Below are 22,324 nucleotides of genomic sequence, written 5' to 3'. Positions count from 1 at the left end.
GAGCAGCCATTAAAATATGGGGCAGGGAACTTCCCATTGGGATGGGGATATTGGACAGGGAGAGATGGAGTTTCCCCTCAGAGACACCCAGTGGGAAAATCAAACCCGGAGCATAGGGAAGAAACGAGAGAATTGAAAGACCTGATTTTAAAAGGAATAAGAGCGGCAGTTCCGAAGACGCAGAATTTGACTAAAGCCTTTGAAGTTAGAAAGGAGAAAAATGAGACTCCCTCAGCTTTCTTGCAAAGATTAAGAGACTCAATGCGGAAGTATTCTGGAATGAACCCTGAGGACCCAGTGCTACAGGGTCTTTTGAAAGTACATTTTGTGACAAAGGCATTGCCAGACATACAGAGAAATATACTAAAGATAGAAGGGAGGAGCAAAACACCATTAGACGAATTGTTAAGACAAGGCACAGAAAGTATTTGCAAACAGAGAGGATGAGAGACAAAAACAGAAGGCAAAAATGATGGTAGCTACGATTGATGAGGGAGTAAAGAAAAGAATGGAACCAATAGTGAGCAACCGGAACGTTGGGTGGCAGCATGTAGGACAGAGAGGAAAGGGGAGAGGGAGAGTCCAAGGGGGAGTATTTGATAGAGGGTTCGGGTGACAGGGGCAGAGATGGAAGTCTCCACAGGCAGGATGCTATTATTGCGGAAAGATCGTGCATTTTAAGCGGGAGTGTCCTGATCTACAAAGGGAAGAAAGCACAATTCCGCTTACGAATTTTGATTAAGAATAGGGGTGTCAGGGGTTCCTGCTCTCGGGGAGCCACCAGGAACTCTTGATAAACTTGAAGGTGGGACCCCGTGGGGTGGAGGTCGTCTTCCTAGTAGATATGAGGGTAGCACGGTCGTAACTGAATTTTAAATCAAAGAAAATAGGAATGTCAACACATTCAACGACCGTTTCCCGGGTAAAAGGGGAAGGATTTACTGTTGCAGTATTTGAACCTATAATGATAGAAGGTCCGAACGATACAGTCACAGGAGAACTATTGTATACCCCTGATATAGGAAGTAACTAACTAGGGAGAGATTTAATTCTCCTCTTAGGACTGGAGATTTGAATTCAGGAAAAAAGAATTAGTTGTACTAACGGCAATGTTGTTAGAAGGTGTGGAGAGAGAGAGATACTATTATATGGGCTAGAAAAAGGAATCTTGGAAAAAATACAGATCCGTCCCCAGAAATAAGTTTAAAAAGGAAAGGGGACGTTGTTTAAGAGCGACAATATCCCATTTCCATAGAAAATATTCGAAGACTGCAGCCAGTAATTGAGGGGCTAGAGATGTACTGTTGGAGCCATGTATGTCTCCTTATAATTGCCTAATTCTACCAGTGCGAAAATCCGATGGAACTTATCGATTAGTGCAGGATTTGAGAACATTGAATTGAATAGAACCGGTCAGGCACCCAGTGGTGCCAAATCCCTATATGTTATTAAGTAAGATCCCTCATGATCACAAAGGGTTTAGTGTGGCAGATTTAAAGGATGCCTTTTGGGCTTGTCCCTTGGCGGAGGCAAGTAGGATTCTTTTTGCCTTTGAATGAGAAGGTTCCAAGACAGGACGGAAATAGCAATACTGGTGCACAGTGGTCCCACAGGGGTTGACGCAAACCCGAATTTATTTGGACAGATGTCAGAACAAATATTGGAGAAATTTAGCAGCCCCAAGGGAGCTATCCTGTTGCAGTATGTAGACGATCTGTTCGTAACAGGAATGAGAAGAGAAAGTGTAGTAGAAGCCACTAAAACGAAATATTGAATTTCCTGGGTCAGCAGGGACTGCGATTATCTAAAAACAAACTACAATATGTGGAGTGAGATGTGAAATACTTGGGACATTTAGTTAGTGAGGGAAAGCGAAAGATCAGCCCGGAAAGGATAGAGGGAATAGTGGGGATTCCGCTGCCCAGGACTAAACGGGAATTACGTAATTTTTTGGGTTTAACGGTATATTGCAGATTGTGGATTGATTCTTACGCTCAAAAGATGAATAAGTTATACCTCAAACTATTAGAGGAGGAACCAAAGTGTCTGAGTTGTGAAGAAGAGGAAAAAGAACTATTTAAGAATTCAAAATAGATTTGATCCATGCCCTCATGTTCGCCTTACCTTCGGTAGATAAATCTTTGCTACCGTACATAATGGGGAGTATTTGGGGGTATTAACCCAGAGGTGGGGAGGAATGAAACAGCCAGTAGCATCTCTTTCGAAGCTATTGAATCCAGTATCCCGGCGGCGGCCTGGGTGTGTGCAGGCCGTGGCTGCCACTGCACTGTTGGTGGAGGAAAGTAGGAAGCTTACATTTGGGGGAGCCCTAATAGTAAGCACCCCACACCAAGTGAGAATGATCCTAAACCAAAAAGCTGGGCGATGGTTGACAGACTCGCGGGTTCTGAAATATGAGGCAATATTAATAGAAAAGGATGATCTAGTGTTGGTCATGGACAATTGTTTAAATCTAGCTGCCTGTCTTTGGAAAGGGGAAGGAGAATCTCCTCAGAATCCAGAGCACAACTGCCTTGACATGATAGAATACCAAACTAAGTTCTGCATGGACCAGAGAGATGTTCCGCTTCATGCAGGAGCCTGACAATTTATAGATGGATCATCCCGGGTGACTGCAGGGAAAAGACATAATGAGTACGCAGTCGTAGACGGGACGAAATGCCGTGTGGTAGGGGCAGGATGGTTGCCAAATGAGTGGTTAGCTCAGACCTGCGGACTCTATGCATTGGAAAGAGCCATTAGGGCGTTAGAAAATAAAGAGGGAGCAGCATACAGTGTCTCTAAATATGCATTTGGTGTTGTGCACACTTTTGGAAAGCTATGGCAGGAAAGAGGAGTGAACAACAGCTGGGGAAAGGAACTAGCACATGAGGAGTTGATTAAACGGGTCTTGGAGTCCCTATTATTCCCCCGAGAAATAGCGGTAGTGCGTGGAAATGGTCATCAAAAAGGAAATGAACCAGAAGTTAGGGGGAATAGATTAGCTGATGAAGTAGCTAAGGAAGCAGGCCTGGACCCAGAAGGAGTGCTGATTCATTCCCTAATACCTACTGTCCCTGATCCCCGGAAGCCCCTATATTTACTGAAATAGAAGAAAAAGAATTGAAAGATTTTGGGGCTGCAAAAAACAGCAGACGGGTAATGGATGCTGCCTTATGGAAAGAAAATGTTAAACAAAATGATGATGCGAGAAATTATGGCTGTCCTACATCAACGCAGCCATTGAGGAGTACAAGCAACCTATGTTTTAGTTCTGAGGAAATATGGATGTAAAGGAATATATAGAATTGCTAAACAAATATGAGGCATGTATAATATGCACAAAGGTAAATAAGAAAGTCTTGAGAAAACAGACTCCGGGAGGAAGAGACCCGGGATTGAGACCCTCCAGAGTATACAATTAGATTATACTGAACTACCTAGATTAGGGAGACTACAATATATGCTGGTCATCATAGATCATCTATTTGGTGGATTGAGGCATGCCCCGTAGCTACCGCCACAGCGAATGTGGTGTGTAAAACAATATTAGAGAACATAATTCCCCGATATGGGCTGGTGAACCGTGTAGATTTCGACCAAGGAACACATTTTACCTCTAAAGTGTTACAGGAAATAATGAAAGGGTTGGGAATCTCCTGGGAGTTCCATGCTCCATGGTACCCACCAACATCAGGAATGTTTGAGAGAATGAATCAAACACTCAAACGACAGCTCTCTAAATTGATAATAGAAACCAGACTCCATTGGAGCAAATGTTTACCTGTGGCTCTCTTGCGAGTACGAACAGCCCCAAGGAAAGATTTGGGACTATCCTCTATGAAATCATATTTGGATTACCTTATCTGGGAACGAATTTTTGAATTGACAATTCCCAAAACCAAAGACTGGTTCTAAAGAAGTGTATACTGGGCTTGTCCACCTCTTTGTCTCTCCTCAGGAAACAGAGTTTATTGGCACAGACTCCGCCCCTCGAATTCACCATTCATCCCATCCGGCGAGGAGATTGGGTCTTAGTAAAATCATTTACATAGACGAAAAAATTGCAGCCAGATTGGGAAGGCCCGTATCAGGATCCTTTGATTACCGAAATGACAATAAGGACAGCGCAGAAAGGCTGGACTCACGACACTCGGATTAAAGGGCCATTGAAATTCCCAGTTGAGGAAGAAGTCTGGACAGCCGAATCAACATAAGACCCGCTGAAACTCAGGCGGAAGAGACTTAGAGTAACTGATTATACAGTAGCGATGCGAGCGCGGGATTATTTCTGTAGGATTGTGTATTAATTTTTTTATGCTTCAGTACAATTTTTAGAATGCTGGGGATGCTTAGACTTATGATGCTAGCTCTCGTAGTATTGGGATTTTGTCAAATATAATTTTCAAATGTGTTATTAACGGTCCCTGAATCTGATAACCCGTAAGTAATTGACCTGATGCATGTAGCTTAGTAAACCGAAGGGTTGTAGATAATTAGAGACAGTATCGCAGCTCAGAGATACATCTTAAGTCCTTTGGGGATGGTACGTGGTATAATGGTCTTGTCACAATGCACCGGGCCACCTTCAGGTCACCTCTCAATTGTCCCGATAAAGAGCATAACCCAATATACCTAATGATAAAAAACCACATGGCACAAAGCAATTCTCGGGGGGGAGGGGCCACCTATGATATACAATCAGATGAAACATTTGGGATAGAAATGTAAGCAAACGGGAAGGATTTCCCGGGCTGTTGTTTTCAAATTAGTGTAGGACAGGGGTAACGGGCAGGACTATTGGATAATAAGGTACAACATTTCACCCCTCCCGATGATCCTAAAGTAGTAAAAATTATAGAGACAAAGGACTTGAAACAGACCATCGAAATAGAAACTGGATATGGGGATGCAAATGCCGGGTTTGAATGGGTAAAGTATACTGTAAAAAGTCTGAACAAGAGCAATTGCTATGCATGTGCCTCCAGTAGACCAGTGGTCCCGGTGGATCCCTTTCGGATTGGGTGTAAGCGAGACAGGAAGAGCATGAAATGTATGATAACCCTGTAACAGGATAAGACTGCATGGAACGATAGTCATTGTACCTTCCTATTTCTGATGTTCGCTACCTTGGTCAAGAAAGATTCAAAAGCCCCCCCCCCCCCCCCCCCGCCACGTTTTCAGTCAGCAGTCGGAAATCACACGACGTGTGTGCATAGACAAGGTACAAATCGGTGTCGAGATTTGGGGAAGCTGAAAGTATGTACAGAGATTAAGAATGTCAGTGAAACGGACAAGGGAGGGAACTACTCAGCATCAAAGGCTCCCCGAGCGGATCTGTGGTGGTACTGTGGAGGCAAAATATTGAGACAAACCCCACCAGCAGATTAGAAAGGGATATGTGCAATTCTGCAATTGGCAATTCCATTTTCCCTGGCATTTGGTAAGGTAAAGATAGTGGGGAAAAATGAAAGGAGTAAGAGATCACTGTGAGACACTTCTTTAGATGACAGGATTTATCTCGATTCTGTAGAAGTCCGTTGGAGGGGACCTGATGGGTTCAAGGCTCGTAATCAGATTGCAGTAGGCTCTGAGTCAGCTCTTTTTTGGTGGGCACCAATTAATAAAGATAAATTGGATAAATTACATTTTCTATAATCAACAGGGATTTATAAATTAAACAAGAGATGAGGTTAAACGAATATAAGATTCATGCGACAAGTAGGATGGCATGGGAAAACAGAATGGCCCTTGATATGATTTCAGCAGAAAACATCTGTGTGTGTGTGACGTTAGGAGGAAGCTGTTGCACCTTTATTCCTAATAACACTGCACCTGATGGTTCAATTACTCGGGCGTTAAGGGGGTGGACTACCTTAGCCAAGGAACTGGCTGAGAGTTCAGGTGTAGACACATCTCTCACGGGATGGCTGGAATCATGGTTTGGAAAATGGAAGGGGGTGGTGGTTTCCGTCCTTATTTCCCTGATAGTAATATTCGGGGTATTGGTAGCCATTGGCTGTTGTATCATGTCCTGTATACGAGGACTCACCCAAAGACTGATCGAGTCAGCCTTAAGAAAACAGGTGCTCCGAAAAGGAAATCAGAGGAACTTTGTCGATTAAATAATGAGGGGATGAGTGAGACCAAAATGGATGAAATCTCTTGAATGATGCTTCTGAGTTTTGGGAGCAATGCTTAAAAGAAAAATGCGGAAGATAACAAATGGTAATGAAGGAAAAAGTGGGAAATTGTGGGATATAGGAAAAGTAGTGTTACTTCTGCGATCATCATTATTTATGCAAGGTAAGTGCACTCACCAGTATATAATTGTTTCAACCAAGAGCTGAGTCAACTAGAATAAAAACGACGTTGAGGAAATATATAATTGTTTCTGCATTAGCTAAAATGCGCAGACAAGAATGAAAGGTGCCTACAAATAATGGTAGATGGTACAGAAAACGAGATAAGGTGCTGTGAGGATGTAGGTTAAGCCAAAAATGCTTGTACAACCAGTAGTTATAAGCATTTGTTCCACACTTTTGCAAAGAAACAAAAACAAACCCCAATTAAATGGTCATAAGGATCAATATGCTTGGGGAAAGGGAGGAAATGTAACAAGTGGGGGATTTAGGTAGAGGTGATGGAGGATATACTTAACAATGGGCCACAGCAGGATGTGGTGAAATGGCGAAGTAAACCTTGTCCATTGTTATGCACAAGGGCGGATAAGGCAAGAGAGAAACAATGGTAATGGGCACCGGGTTTGGAGTAGTGAATCCTGTTTAAGATATGTATTTGCAAAACTCTGTGTGCCTTATTACAGGAACCATGCTTGCAAGCGTACCGTAAACATACTGATTGTTTCAGATCTTGTCTTGGACTGAAATTATTGAAGTGAGTGAGCTTTGTTTCTCACACTTTGTAATTTAAATTTACTGTGCTTTCTATTCACTCAAGTTCTCATATTAATTGCTCCTCGTTTTCTTCTTAACTTTAAGACAAATCTCAAAATTCCAGCCACAATAAAAGCGTTATGAATTATAAATTATTATCTGGACAAGAGAACCATTGAACAGCTACATAGACCTCTTGAACATCCGAGATATTTGAATGATAAAGCAATGCCTTCTAAAAAAAATCTTTGCACGTCTGTATCCTTTTTTAATTCACTAATCCTGAAAATAGCTTATAATTGTCTGTTGATCTCTCTTAAAGAGTACCTAATAATGTCATTGCAAACCACTGAAAAAATTGAAACTTTTATTTGTTAAAATGCAAAGATTCATTCTCAAGTCGTTATTAAAACAATAAGTGAACCAAAACTTACATGTCCACTAAGGTCAAGTGTCCTGTCGCCCATAATTGAACGTTCTAAATATTCCTACAGCTGGAGAAATCAGAGCTAAAAAGGACAAACTAAATCAAACATTAGACAAAATAAGCAGCTCCAGAAAACTGTGGAAATCCCAGTCAAAGAGATCTCAAAAGTTCGAGAGATCCAATCACAACCAGCCCGAGAATTGTGTTTTGGAGATGTTGAAGCAGACTTCCTGGCATCTTGACTTGCAGCCAGTGCCTGAGCGTTAGACACCTCGCTTGAAAATGACAACAAGTGAAGGTTGTTTGCACAAAACCCATTGAATGATTAGAATCCAAAATTTTGGTAAAATGCTGTGAAGCATTTCCCAGATCATGGAAATCAGCTCAACATTATTGAAATCGAAGTACTCATAATGGTCTTCAAGGGCACCTAATTACTGTTCGGTGAAAAACACTTTGTACATGCCTTATTGTTTTCACGATGAATAATCACAGCAAACATCAGAGTCTCATCAGATCCAAAGATATGGAAGAGAAACCTTATTATAATTTACACACTACATCTTTCCCAGACTCATGACGACACCTTATTTCTTATGACTGAGGATACTACGCGTAACATGTATCGAGATGAAGCAAGTCCTGAAAATAGGATTTTTTTCTGATAGATTTCCAATCCAAAAAATACGATAAAAATGTATTACTGGCTCGTTACATTGCCAAAAGATCCCCACTCAACGTATTTATCCGTTTATTCAGAGACAATATTGAAACAAATACATTGATAAATGCTGTTGACTGTATGCTTCTGTGAAAATAAATCTTCCTTATTGGCTTATTTTCTTTATCGCTCTCATTCAAATGTCTAAATATTGATGATATGAAAAGTTGCATGAATTAACTACATTGTAGAATTGTTTTTTTCTTATTATATTTTATATTTCTCCAGAAGAAACCAAGTATAGAAACCTAGAAGATCTGAGAATTTTGAATGACAAACCATTTCTGAATGTCTAATGCCCTACCATATCATCATGCCAGAATTTGCATCCTCAGCTGACAGATTAAGAAATATCTAGTCAACATCAGAACAAATCCATTTAGACATATTGAATCATTTACTTTCCCAAACTTCTAAAATTAATTATCAATTCATTGTCATTCCAAAAATCACACAGTAATTCAGTTTAGGTTTTGTAACAAACATTGTCAAATTCACATTTTAATTTAATCCAGTATTTCTTAGTGTCAATAGAAAAAAAAGTTCTCTTATTCCGGGAAAACACAAACACAATCTAATTACCGATTCCCTATTCAACACTCACAGATAATATCTGTTCCCTTTTCATTTGCATGTTCACAGAAATCATTGGATTAATATTCGGCCTTACAGACGAAGAGACGTCTGATTATTTTACACTCCAATAAATGCTGTTCATTTTTACACATGACGGGCAGCTATATGAGATTTCAAATCATTTTTAAGTTTGCTATGAAATGTTTTTGAGATTAATTGTTGCTTATATCTAATATTTAAGAATTGACCAAATCCAGTATATCCAGCTTTAAGTGTGAAATTAAGGCTCAGTAACATAAACGTATTGCATTGTACAGATACCAATGGTAGCGAATGGTGATTTTGATTTCAATACTTGAATTTTAGTTGATTTGCTGCTCTGGGCAAGGCCTGCCTCTACCTGGAATAGAATGGTCCATATTGGCTCATACAAAATGCTTGACAATTAAAAACACACAGCCTGCCTTAGAACTAAAATACAAGGTGTCAGGGGGTGATAAACTAGACTAACATTCTGTTCCAGCCTTAAATTAAAAGAAAGCACACTACCAACGGACCTACTCCAACGCCAGGACAACAGCATTCCATACATTTCTTGATAAGAGCATGCCAACATACAGACAAATGATCAATCCCGATCTTCATAAATGAAAGGATAATTGTCCCAGTAAATGAATAAACAGCAGCTGCATGGTGCAGCCCAATTAACTCACTAAGCAGCTATAGTGACAACAGAAGAGTTCATTTGTCAGAAATAGTTATTATTTTACAGTTACTCAGAATAATAAACAAAGGTTCGAAATGCAGATTTTTGAATATAATAGGGGAAATTTGCAACACAAGTTTGATACATGTAACCAATGCCTACTAAAAACATCATAGAAAAGCATTTAGACTGAGAATTGAAGTTAGTTAGTTTTAGGAATTAACTTCCCGATATGATGTTGATTGCATATTAATTATATAGTCCTGACAGAAAGAGAAGCTGTATAATTTTACACAATATAACGAACTTTATAACACAAGTCATATTACTAATCTTATAGCAAGTAAGCTAAAATTAACTGTCTTTTCTATTTCTTTGTACATATATAATAAGACAGTGAATAATATGAGGAGTAATTGGTTTTGATAAAATAAAATGTAATGAATAGCAGAATTCAAAATGTCCCAACTGATAAAGTATCCTGAGAGGCCCGAGGGAGTTCAGGAATAACTTTGGAATCTAGATCAATATGACGCATAGAACGATCCCAATAGGAATCTGGGGATGTCCATTAGAATGCCCATCTGCGATTTTGTGATTCAATTGGGTGGCTGGATGAGGAGGGAAGGGCTGTAACCACATTGCATGTGGCCATTGTGATGCAGAAAGTCCATGAAAATGCTGCTTTTTACTGTACATGTTCCGATATTGGCCACGGGGGATGACGCCTTCATTAACTGATTGCTGCATGAGTAACCATCTTCCACGTGCCTGAGCTCAGCATCCCTCCTGAGTCCTCATTCCCTCTCAGGGGAAAACACTTCTACAGCTATGTTGAAATTTCAATTCAATATAAACATTTCTTGTGTGTGAAATGATTAGCTTCAGAGCGGTATAATTTTCAGGATAAAATTGCTTTAATTTACTTTCTTTTTGTGGACAAGAAAACATTTCGATTTTATCAATTTGTTCTTTTGTTCAACCAACACGAAGTTTTGAATTATTGTAAAGACTACAATGGGGGAAACGGGAACGAATCTTCAGCTCAAATGCCAAATGAAATGACTGTTTCCTTTTTTCAAACAAATTACCCTCCAAAATGATTTTTATTTTCATTTCACTATAAGAAAAATATAGCTTAGAAATGTTGACAATTCTCCTTTTTCTCCCATATTAGATGTCAGTGAACAATAATTGCACAATTATGAGAATTCCTTTCCAGAAGAAATGTCATTGACTCTATGTTTTGTTCACAGTAATAGTCCCTTCCATGGCCTAACTCTTTTCCTCCTAATTCTGAAATAAATGTCGAAACATTTACTGTAGTAAAAACTACATCAACAAAATTGACATGACTCTTCAAGAAAACTATTGGAAGCATATAAATCTTGCATTGCCTGCATTTTTAAACAAAATCATTTTTTTCAATTGCTGCTGAATGATTTTTTTCACATCATACAGCTCAGTTTTATGCTTAAAGTTTCAGTTTCTTAATTTTAATGAATAACCAATCAACATCAGAGAAAGGTATTTTCAAAAATATTAAGTCAATTTATCTGTCAGGATTCTAAAGGCAATTATCAATTTCAATAATTGCACACAATTTTACATAGACTTTGTAAAAATGCGGTGTTTAAAAAAAATCATTCATTATTACTTATTGTCAATGCTACTACATTAATACCTATTTGTTCAGGCCCATGCACATACCAAACGACCAATAATATCCCTGGCAACATTCTTTGTAAATGTCTGATTTTTGCTCAGGTGAAATATAACAATTGTCAAAGCTTTTCAAAGTCAGAGAGCTCCAATTACTTTTCCCTGCAATATTACTCTTCATTTCTACATATTACTCAGTCTAATATCAAGATAGGATATCTCATTACTCTCAGATTCACGAATATATATTTTTAAATCACTTTATTGCTAATATATTTATATCTAATAATTGTGCAATCCAGTAAGGGCTACAAATGTGGAATTATGCTTCTGTGCAATAAATACTGCAAGGACATTGCAATGTACAATCTCTCAGTCATTGTGAATATTGCATTTATTCTAATCTTGGAAACATTTTTGAATTGATTTGAATATAATTTACTTCGATGCTGACACTAACTGTATTTCCAGTCACAATGTCAGTAGATTATTTGGAGGTATAGTCGTCCATTCCACTAATCACAGTATCTGCTATATACTTTCTTCTGGTCACTAATAGCAAAATGCATCTAATTCCACTCAATCAATATTCCTCAGAAAATGTTTGAGAATGTTGCAGTCATAAATCTTAAATATACAAAATCATGATAGTCATTAATTTTCTCTTGTTCTGTAGATCTTAGTTAAAACAACACAGAATTTTATGCTCCATTGATATAAATATGAGAAACGACCAATTACTTCTCACTAAAATAAATAAATGCCACTTGCTATTATTTATCAATTTTTAATTACTGGTCAGTTTATGAATTGTGTGAGATTTGTTTTTAGCTTTCCAGTCACCTATTTATATTGAATGTGACATTGAAATGGTGTGAAAATATCAGGTGTGTTCATTGGAAAGTTCAATTTGCATACCTCTTACTTATTCCGTTAATTGCATGATGGTTTAAGAACGTTTCACTCAGCAATCCTCGTAAATGTCAAACACTGACTGTAAGTCAAAGCATTCGCACCCAATCATCGATCTGTTCCTAATTCATGTAAATATCTCAATTTTATCGAACCCAATGTTCACACGAAACAATACACATAAAGCAACACAAAGACTTCCATCACCATCTGATTATTCTTCAGTACAATAACCTGAGTAAGTACGTTATTGCTCCTGAAACCAATGACAACAGTAAACATTTGTTTACTATTCCATGCAACAAGAGCAATTGATATCTTCTATTTCAGGTCAGTAGTTAAAGATGATTTATGTTGCTCAAAACAATGCTTCTACTTTATCAAGGATATTGACTGTAACACAATCATGCAAACAACAAATGTTTTGTCATTCTAATAATCTTTATGTTGATTTTAAATTTGTGTGCAAGAGATATTTCAAATGGCAACCATTTTTGTTGTATAATTCAGCAGACCTAAATTGTGAATTTGGGAAATTCTCAATTTTTGCAAAATGGAAGTAGTTTACAGTTTACATAACACATTAAATGACTGTTGTTTTTTCAAATCACGTGCTGTGCAAAATGATTATTGGTTTCATTTAATTCTAAGAAAAGAAATGATTTGAACATATTGATTCTTTTTTGTCTTTTCCAACATTATTCATCACTGTACAATAATGACCACAATTAATATAATTCCTTTATGAACCAAATGCCATTGACTGCATCGTTTGTTCACTTACATGCTCACTTTCATTATCTATTAACTTTCTTCCAAATTCTGACACAAATGTCTGAACTCTGATCATAATATTAATCATCTAAATTAAAATAACATGCCTCCACGAGGAAATCATTTGGTAGAAATTCATATTTCTTGTGTTACCTGCAGTTTTTAGTCAAGAAAGAAAAAAATGTTCTATAATCACCGGCTCATTCGTTCTTCAATTCATAAAGCTAGTTACTATATTCTATTCCACAATTTACCAATTTTAATAAATATCCAATCAACATCACAGCAAAGTGTTTTTGAAATATTGAATCATCTTAATTGTTCATATAACAGCATTGATTATCAAGTCATTGTCATGGTAATAATCGTGCAATTGTTTAAGAAAGTCTTTTGAACAAGTAAAGTGAGATTCACATTTTAATTTGACCAATTGTTTCTGAGTACCAACACTGCAATATGAAACTTTATTTTCAGGTCAAGTTTCCCACAATGGATCCAAGGACTTCCGATCCAACATTAATTATGAATGTCTGATGTTTGCTTATTTGAATGATCTCCATAATCACAGACTTTAAATTCACAGACCTGCAATTACTTTTCGCTGCAATAATTACTGTTTGTTTGCACATATTCCTCAGTCACATAGCAAAACGATATTTCTCCTTATTTCTAAATTCATTGATTGAATTTTATAATTCAGTTGTTGCTCATACATAATAATCATTCAATTCAGTATTTGCTGTAAATGTGGAATTACAGCTCTTTACATAAATAACTAAATATATTGTATTGTACAATCTCTCAATCATTGTTAATATTAATTCTTATTTTACCCACAGAAACATAGTTGAATGTAAACATTTATTGTATTCTAATCACATAAGATTTAAGTATTTTTCATGCAACAAAATCATGTAAAATTCATGCGTTTTTTAAGTCAAATGAAAAACAGTTAACATTACTGTATTGTCTCATTTAACGATGACAATGCATTTTGAATTTTTCGAAGTTGAGCATTTTTGCAAAGAAGGGATGTTGTCTTCAGCTGAATAATCACATTGACTGACTAATTCATAGAATCTGCTGTTCATTCTCTTCGAGTTCCCAAGCAATCAAATTAACTAATTTTGCTGGTTCTAAATTCCTGGAAAGTATTTGATAATGTTTGAGTCTTAAAAATAAAAAAAAATGTGATTGTACTGATTTCTTTTGTTAAAAGAGCTTAATTCAAACATTTCAGGAACATAAATCCTATTCTGCAGTGTTACAAATATGAAAAGCAAGGCAATTTCTTCATCACTGAAATAAACAAATGTCACTTCCCGTTATTCATTAGTTAGCTAATTCCAAATTTGTAATTAATCAATGCAATTCACCTGAATATTGTTGTGTCCTTTGATCATATTAATTTTCTAATTATTGTTCATTCGTGATTTGTTAGAGATTTTTATTTTTTGTTTTGCACGTCTCTTACATATCTCACTTCTTGCATGGGGGCTGGGCACTGAGAACAGAGGATCCGTGGTTAACACTTGTGTCTTACAGTGTTATGCAAATGTGTTTGATTCCATCCTCGGCCACATGTTTGTGTGGAGTTTGCATGTTCTGGTTTTCTCCCACAATCCAAAGATGTGCAGATTAGGTAAACTGGCCATGCTAAGGTGCACGTTCTGTTCAGGGATGTGTAGGTTAGGTGCATCAGTCAGGGGTAAATGTCCAGTAATCTGAGAGCAGAATCGTGCTGAGTGGATTATTCTTTGGAACGTCAGTGTAGACTTGTTGGGCCAAATGGCCTGTTTCCACACAGTAGGGATTCCGTATAATTAGAATTGAGTCTCGCTAAACAAAACTGACATTTAAAAACAAAGTTGCCTTTAAAACTTATCTTTAACTGTCAATTGTCAATCTTGTAAAATATCTGAATGTTACTGAAATCAATGTTCAAACAAAACACTGCACACGAAGCCACACAAAGATGTTCATGACCATCTAATTGCTGTTAGGTGGAATAATCACAATAAATATCTTATTGTTTCTGAGATTAATCACCACTAACACCGTAAGGATCTGGTTATCATTCCCTCCAATAAATGCAATTGTTGTCCTCTGGTATTTCAGTTCAATCGTTATACACCACACTGGTTGTTCAAATCATGGTTATTCTTTATTATGAATGGCCAAGGGTTCTAACGGCAAGAGTGTTGTTCGATCTGATTTGTTGCATGCTCTCAAATAGGTTTTCACTATAAATATTGCAAGAAATTGTGTTAACTTGGTCTTGTTCAACTGCTGATGCTAATCTTTTAGGTTCACGTTCATTAAACATATTTGGAGAAAGTGAGGAAAGCTGAAGCTGAAGATCAGAGCCAAGAGTGTGGCGTTGGAAAAGGGCAGGCACATCCAAAGAGCAGAAGGATCGACGTTTTGGGCATTAGGCCGTCATCAGAAAAGATTCCTGATGAAGGGCTTGTGCCCAAAACGTTGATTCTGCTTCTCTTCGAATGCTGCCTGACCTGCTGCGCTTTTCCGGCACCACGCTCTTGACATTAGAAAAATTTGACTGAATATTCAGAGATTATACTAAAAGTTGCCTCTGTCAATTTAATTCACTTTGCTTTCTATTCACTAAAGTTTTCATGTTAATTGTTTCTCCTTTTCTTCTTAAATCGGATACAAATCTCAAAATACAGAACACATTAAAATGCACATGATCTATAAATTTGCATTCTCGACAATAAAACCAATGGAAGGCAAGATAGAATTCTTGAACAGCCGACACATTTAAAAGAAAAAGCAATGCCTTCCAAAAAATGTTTGCCCATCTGTATCTCTCTTTCAATTGAATAATCCTGCAAATAGTTTATAATTGTTAATTGATCTCTTGCATGAGAACCTAATCAATGTCATTGTAACCAGCTGAAACATTAACAACAGATTGGTAACTGGGTGTTATAGATATTACTTGAAGTCAACAAATGTTTGGAATTTACTCGAATTCCACCAGGAAACATTCTTGAATCATAATACAAGAAATGAGATATGTGAGAGATGTGCAAACCTTATTTTAAAATGAACAAACTCCAATATTTTCAAAGCATTTCAATCTATCGGTCAAAATGAACAGGTGCATGGAAAAATAAAAACAAATTTCTGACAATTCATAAACCAAACAATTACAAATTCACTTCGATAAAAGGACAGAGTAATATTTAGATGAATCACAACATTAGGTAACCAGCTGACTGACATTTAAGTGGTGGTAGCACTTGTTAGTTTACTGAAGAAGATATCAACTTTATTTCAAATTTATAGCACGAGAGAAGAATGTTTAATGTGTTTCAATTGTTTGGACTTGCCTCTTTGTAACAAAAAAAATCAATCTCATTACTTAGACATCGTTATCTTTAATTCTGCAACATTTTCAAATATTCTCCAGGAACTAATAAGCAACAGAATTAGATACAGGTATCCCCACAATCTGAACGTAGAGCGTTATTATTAACCCTCACGTAAGCTGAAAAGGGGCAAATCGAAGAAGCATTAATTTAAATGGGAAACATCTCCCCTTTTTTCGTAAAAGTGAAAATCCTCTTCAGATTTCTTCCAGTTAGAGAAAACAGGGACAGATGTAAGTCTTTTGTAAAAGCAATGTGGCTAAAGTGAAGTTTCCAACAATACTTCTTGGTAACCTGACACAAATAAGTATCAGATTTTGTGATTTTTGATATAATAGATAAAAGCAGATCTAATGTTGAATTGAAAAGCAGTTCAGTCTGTGCTTAGGTGCTCTCTAATCACCATTCAGATCGCTCTGGATATATTTTTGGTGAAGGTGTGATTTGAAACCTTCCCTCGAGTCTAGTAATAGAGACACTGCCACAGCTTCACAAGCTCCTTCCATAATGTTCCCACTCAGCACGGCAGGACTGCAATATTATGTTTAATGTGGTTACTCAAATGAAAACTAATCAGCTGTTTATTGCAGTAATTCAAATGGGAATTAATTTGGTAGTTTCTGTGTGAATGGACTGGAAATTAAATAATATTTTACAATAACATTACAATGGTGGTCTTAAATAAAGAGGAATCTCATGACAATTCTTTGAAAGACAAATTGATAAAACTGCATGATCATTGTACTTTGATTTTAAAAATGCAATTTCCCTTCCTTTCAAGAATGTATAACTTCCACAAATTCAAAATGAACGGTCATCGATAAAAAAAGGAACAAGCAGATGTTAATTCTATTTTCTGTACATAAACATGCAAGGAATTTTAAGTAAGTTCTATATATGTAAAAATGAAACTCTTATTGTGCTTCGAAACACAATAAACGTTAGCATGAAGTGAAATATAATCAAATCAATTCAACTGTGTTTTCTCAGTTAAAAAAAGCTCAATATTCAAAGTAATCGAGTGATTGTACACTGCAATATCTTTACATTAATTCAGTGCTGAGACATAATTCCATATTTATACCCCTTATACCGAAACAAACTTGTGCCAGGAGTCAGAGGCGATAGGGGAGGTCCTTAATGAGTACTTTGCTTCAGTATTCATGAGTGAGTGGGGACCTTGTTCCTGTGAGGACAGCGTGAAACAGGCTGATATGGTCGAACAGGTTGATGTTAAGATGGAGAATGTGCTGAACATATTGAAAAATCACAGGGATAGATGTCCCCTGGGCCAGAAAGGATATAACTTAGGTTGTTATGGGAAGCGAGGGAAGTGATTACTGTGTTTTGGCAATGATCTTTGCATCCTCATTATCCACTGGAGTCGTACCAGATGATTGGAGGGTGGCAACTATTATTCCCTTATTCAAGAAAGGCAATTGAGATAATCCTGGGAATCATCGATGAGTCAGTCTTACATCATTTGTGGGCAAATTATTGGAGAGGATACTGAGAGACAGAATTTATGATTATTTGGAAAAGTATTGATTGATTAGAGATGGTCAGCATGGCTTTGTGAGCGGCAGGTTAAGCGTCACAAACCTTATTGAATTATTTGAGGATGTGACAACCACATTGGTGAGAACAGAGCAGTGGACGTGGTGTATATGGATTTTAGCAATGTGTTTGATTAGGTTCCCCATGGTCAGCTCATTTAGAAAGTAATGAAGCATGGGATACAAGGAAACCTGCCTGATTAGAGAATAAATTGGATGGCCCATAGAAGACAGGGTGAGATTACATGGATAGTTTTTAGCTTGGAGCACAGTGACCAATGGTGTTCTGAAGGCTTCAGTTCTGGGACCTCTGCTCTTTGTGATTTTTATAAATGACTTGTTTGAGGAAGTGGAAGGGTGGGTTAGGAAGTTTGCCAATGACACGAGGGTTGGTGGAGTTGTTGATAGTGTGGAGGGCTTTTCTAGATTGCTAGAGGACATTGGCAGAGCTGGGCTGAAAAGTGGCAGATGGAGTACAACCTGGGAAAGTGTGAAGTTATTCATTTCGGAATTTCAAATTTGAGTGCACATTTTCGGATTAAATGCAGGATTCGTGACAATGTGGAGGAACAGATGGATCGTGGGGTGCACGTCCATACTTTCCTCATGGCTGATATCCAAGGTGATAGGTTTATTGAGACGGTGTATGGTGTGTTGGCTTTCATTAGCGGGGAGATTGAGTTTAAAAGCTACGAGAATATGCTGCAGCTCTATGGATCCCTGGTGAGACTACACTTGGAATATTGTGTTTAGTTCTGATCACCTCATTATACATAGAATGCAGAAGCTTTAGAAAAGGTGCAGATGAGATTTACCAAGATGCTGCCTGGACTAGAAGGCATGTCTTATGAAAAAAAAAGGTTGAGGGAGCTGGGGCTTTGGCCATTGCAGTGAAAGAGGATGAGAGTTTACTTGATAGATTTTTATAAGATGATGAGAGGCATGGATAGAGTGGATAATGAAAGAGTTTTCCCCACAAAGTGGCATAATTTTAAGGTGAATGGGGTAGATTGTGGGGAGATGTCAGAGATAATTTCTTTATAGATAGTGGTGGGTGCGTGGAATGCACTGCCAGTGGTGGCAGTAGATTCAGATCCATCAGCGACTCTAAGCGACTCTTGGATAGACACATGGATGATAGTAAATGAAGGGCATGTTGGTTAGTTTGATCTTAGAGTAGGATAAAAGGTCGGAACAACATCGTGGCAAAAGGGCCTGTACCGTGCTGTACTGTTCTATATTCTATGGAATGAAATGAATAATTATTATATATTAGCAACATATAGATTTTCAAAATTCTATTAGCATACTTAAGAATAATGATAAATTTCATCTTGCTATTTAACTGTGCTATCTGCAAAAATGAACAGGAATTGTTGCAGGGAAAAGTAATTTGGTTTTTGTAAATTTATAAGGCTGGGATTACACAGATCATTCAAATGAGCAAAAGTCATATTTTTAACAGTGCGTGTTGCATCAGGAATAATTAATTCTTTTGTAGGTGTGTTGATTGGAAATAAAATGGATTTTTATATTGCTATATAGGTACTAGGGAAGATTGGATTAAATTTAAATATAAACTTCACTGTAGTTGTTAGCAAGACTAAACTAAAGCATACTATAATTATTGTCATGCAAATGCCTTAATAATTACTGTTAGAACAAGGATATATTGAACTATTTTTCAAACAGTCAATAAATTAAATTGTGAACCTCAGTATACTTGTTACCCAGACCAATCCACCCACTGGATTCTGTGATTCTAACTAATTGTGATTGCTGTAACATTCTCCTCATACCAGGTTCATTCAGCTCAGATACATATGACTTTGTGGATGCTCACTCACTCCTTCCCTTCAGTTTTACATCAATTTCACACTGTATGTGAGGGTGGGAATCGATTTGTAAATATAAATACTGCAACCGAAACCCCTCACAGGTCAGGAACTGTTTCTGCTACTTTCATTACTCACAAGGAACAGGAAATAAAGGTTCAGTCACAAATCTTACAGGAACGTAGCGGTTATAATCACCAGGAAAGGCTGAACAGCTCAAAACGCTTTTCTCAAGAAAAGAGGAGGCCCAGAGACAGCCTGGAGCAAGTAGGAAGCTTTGTGATGTGTTTTCAGAGATTTGAGGTTGAAATTGTTGTGTTGGAAGTATGTTTAATTGCCCCAGATCATCAAAGGTGCGATCTAAATGTGCATCTTTCTTTCTATCTGTCTGAGTTAACAATCAGATGAACAGGTCAATGTCTGAGTGTCTTATCAAATCCCTGATTGAGTCTGTCTCCCCCCCCCCCCCCCCCCCACAATCTCAGGTGTCTCACCACTCACTGGGTCACAGAGAAACTCTGCCGTTACAATGAGAACTGTCTTTGCTGTCACCTCTCCTTGTGCTTCCGCCTAATCCCCACTTCCCTTCATGAAATCCCTGCTGCCTCTAGTCCAACCACATGGGCATGTTGAAGAGCATGACAGGAGAATGGATTGAAACCGACAGTTCAATAGCCATGATGAAATAGGAAGAAGGAAATAAATGGGGTTTTTGATCCCAGGGGATACAGACTCCAGGATTCGTCCTTGTGGGCATTCCCGCAGTAATACGAGACAACATTCCATGATGAGAGTTAAACCCGGGTGGCAGTAGAGGGAGCCACTGAACATTAACAGGTTTAATTCCAACACAGGAGTTTTGTTCAGTCAGGAACAGTGTGTTAGACATGGAGGTGAAGTGAGCAGTGAGGGGAAATGTTACCACAAGCTGCAGATGGCCAACTTTCATTGGAACAGGAGAGGCCATTCAGCCCCTCGACTTTGCTCTGCCACTCATGATGATCACAGCTGACGCGTGACCTAACGTACAATTTTTGAAACCCTTTAATTTCATCAATAAACTCCTCTGCAACAAACAAGATGAGTATTGGAAAACTAAACATCAGCAAATGCTGGGAAATCACAAATAAAAACAGACATTACTGGAAAAATTCAGTAGGTCTGGCAGCATCTGTGGAGAGTGAACCTTTCAGGACCAGTGACCAGTCAGGTGACCAGCTGCAGCTGACCATTCTGCCTGATCTGGAACACTCTCTGGAACAGGTTCTGGTGCGGGGGGAATGAGACTGTCAATAATAACTGGGAGAAACAGGAGGACGTACTCAATCAGAATAAGGAATTCGCTTACCCTTCCCAGTGGGACACTCACCGACACAGTCACACTGCGGAGAGGCCGTTCACCTGCCCCACGTATGGGGAGGGATTTACTCGATCTTACACTCTGCTGAGGCACCAGAGAGGGCACAGTGGATTTAGACCCTTCACCTGCTCCATGTGTGAGAAAGGATTCATTCAAATCTCTCACCAGCGGAGACATTAGTGCATTCCCACTGGGGAGAGGCCATTCACCTGCTCAATCAGAGGATTCACTCAGTCCTCTGACCGGCTTAAACACCAGCGAGCTCACTCTGGGGAACGGTCATTTACTTGTTCCCAGTGTGAACCTCCCCCCACTCAAATGCACCACCTGTAGAGACCTCAGTGAGCCCACACAGGGGAGAGGCCATTCAGATGCTCAGTGTGAGAGAAGGGATTCAGTGATTCATCCTGCCCACTGAGACCCCAGCGAGTTCACACTGGGTCGGAGCTGTTCACCCCTGTGTGACAAGGGATTTTCTGAGTCTTCAACACGATTGAGAGACCAGTGAGTGCTCACAGGGAAGTGGTCATCCACCTGCAGGACTCTGACTTTGATGTTACTGTTCATCAGAGTCAGGAGTGGACCTTGTACATGATGACACTGATGGAGTGTTGATGTTGTTGTTGTTAACCACATTACCTGGGCTGGAGTTGATTGAACTTACATTGCCACTCTCTAAACCTCAGGATGACTCTCTGGGCAGGATGTCTCTACAAACAGCAATGGGACAATGAGCAGGGATCATCTGTTTTGATTTAAGTTGTGATTATAGCACTCCTGCTTCACAGCACTAGGTACAAGATTGGAGTCCAGCCTTGGTCAATGTGGATTTCCCACATTCTCCCCATGATAGTGTGGGTCCCCTCCAGGTGCTCTGGTTTCCTCCCACAGCCCAAACATCAGTCGTGCTACCTTGTCCACAGTATCCAGGATTGTGCAGACTAGGTGGATCAGCATTTGGAAATGCTGTGTTACAGGGATGGAGTGCAGTGGTTCAGATGTTCTTCGGATGGTCGGTGGGGTTTGACAGGCCAATGCTCTCCTTCCACACTGTCGGGATTCTATTCTATGATTGAGGATAAAGGCTACAGAGCCGGGTGTCCTTGGAGAAGGAGCATGTGGTGTGTATCACTGCTCTCGCTGCCTTCAGATAGAGGTGGGCACCGCAGGGGATATAGTGCTTTATCTACACCGCTGCTCCCTCCCCACAACTCTACTTTGATTTAGTCCCTGCTCACTCTGTCACTTGTAATGGTTTGCTTGGCCCGGAATGGGCTGTGTTTGGAAATATTCAATTGGTTACGCAAATGATTTACTGCTGGTGATTATATGTCTAGATTAGAGTGTTGCTGGAAAAGCCCAGCAGGTCAGGCAGAATCCGAGGAGCCGGAAAATCAACGTTTTGGTAAAAGCCCTTTTCCAGCACCACTCTAAGCTAGGCTCTGGTTTCCAGCATCTGCAGTCCTCACTTTTGCGCTGCTGGTGATTATATGTTAACCAAAGC

Source organism: Hemiscyllium ocellatum, unplaced genomic scaffold (genome assembly GCF_020745735.1).
Source record: "Hemiscyllium ocellatum isolate sHemOce1 unplaced genomic scaffold, sHemOce1.pat.X.cur. scaffold_93_pat_ctg1, whole genome shotgun sequence".
In the NCBI taxonomy this organism is placed as follows: Eukaryota; Metazoa; Chordata; class Chondrichthyes; order Orectolobiformes; family Hemiscylliidae; genus Hemiscyllium; species Hemiscyllium ocellatum.
The sequence above is the reverse complement of the archived record's forward strand: the minus strand, read 5'-3'. Positions refer to the sequence as shown.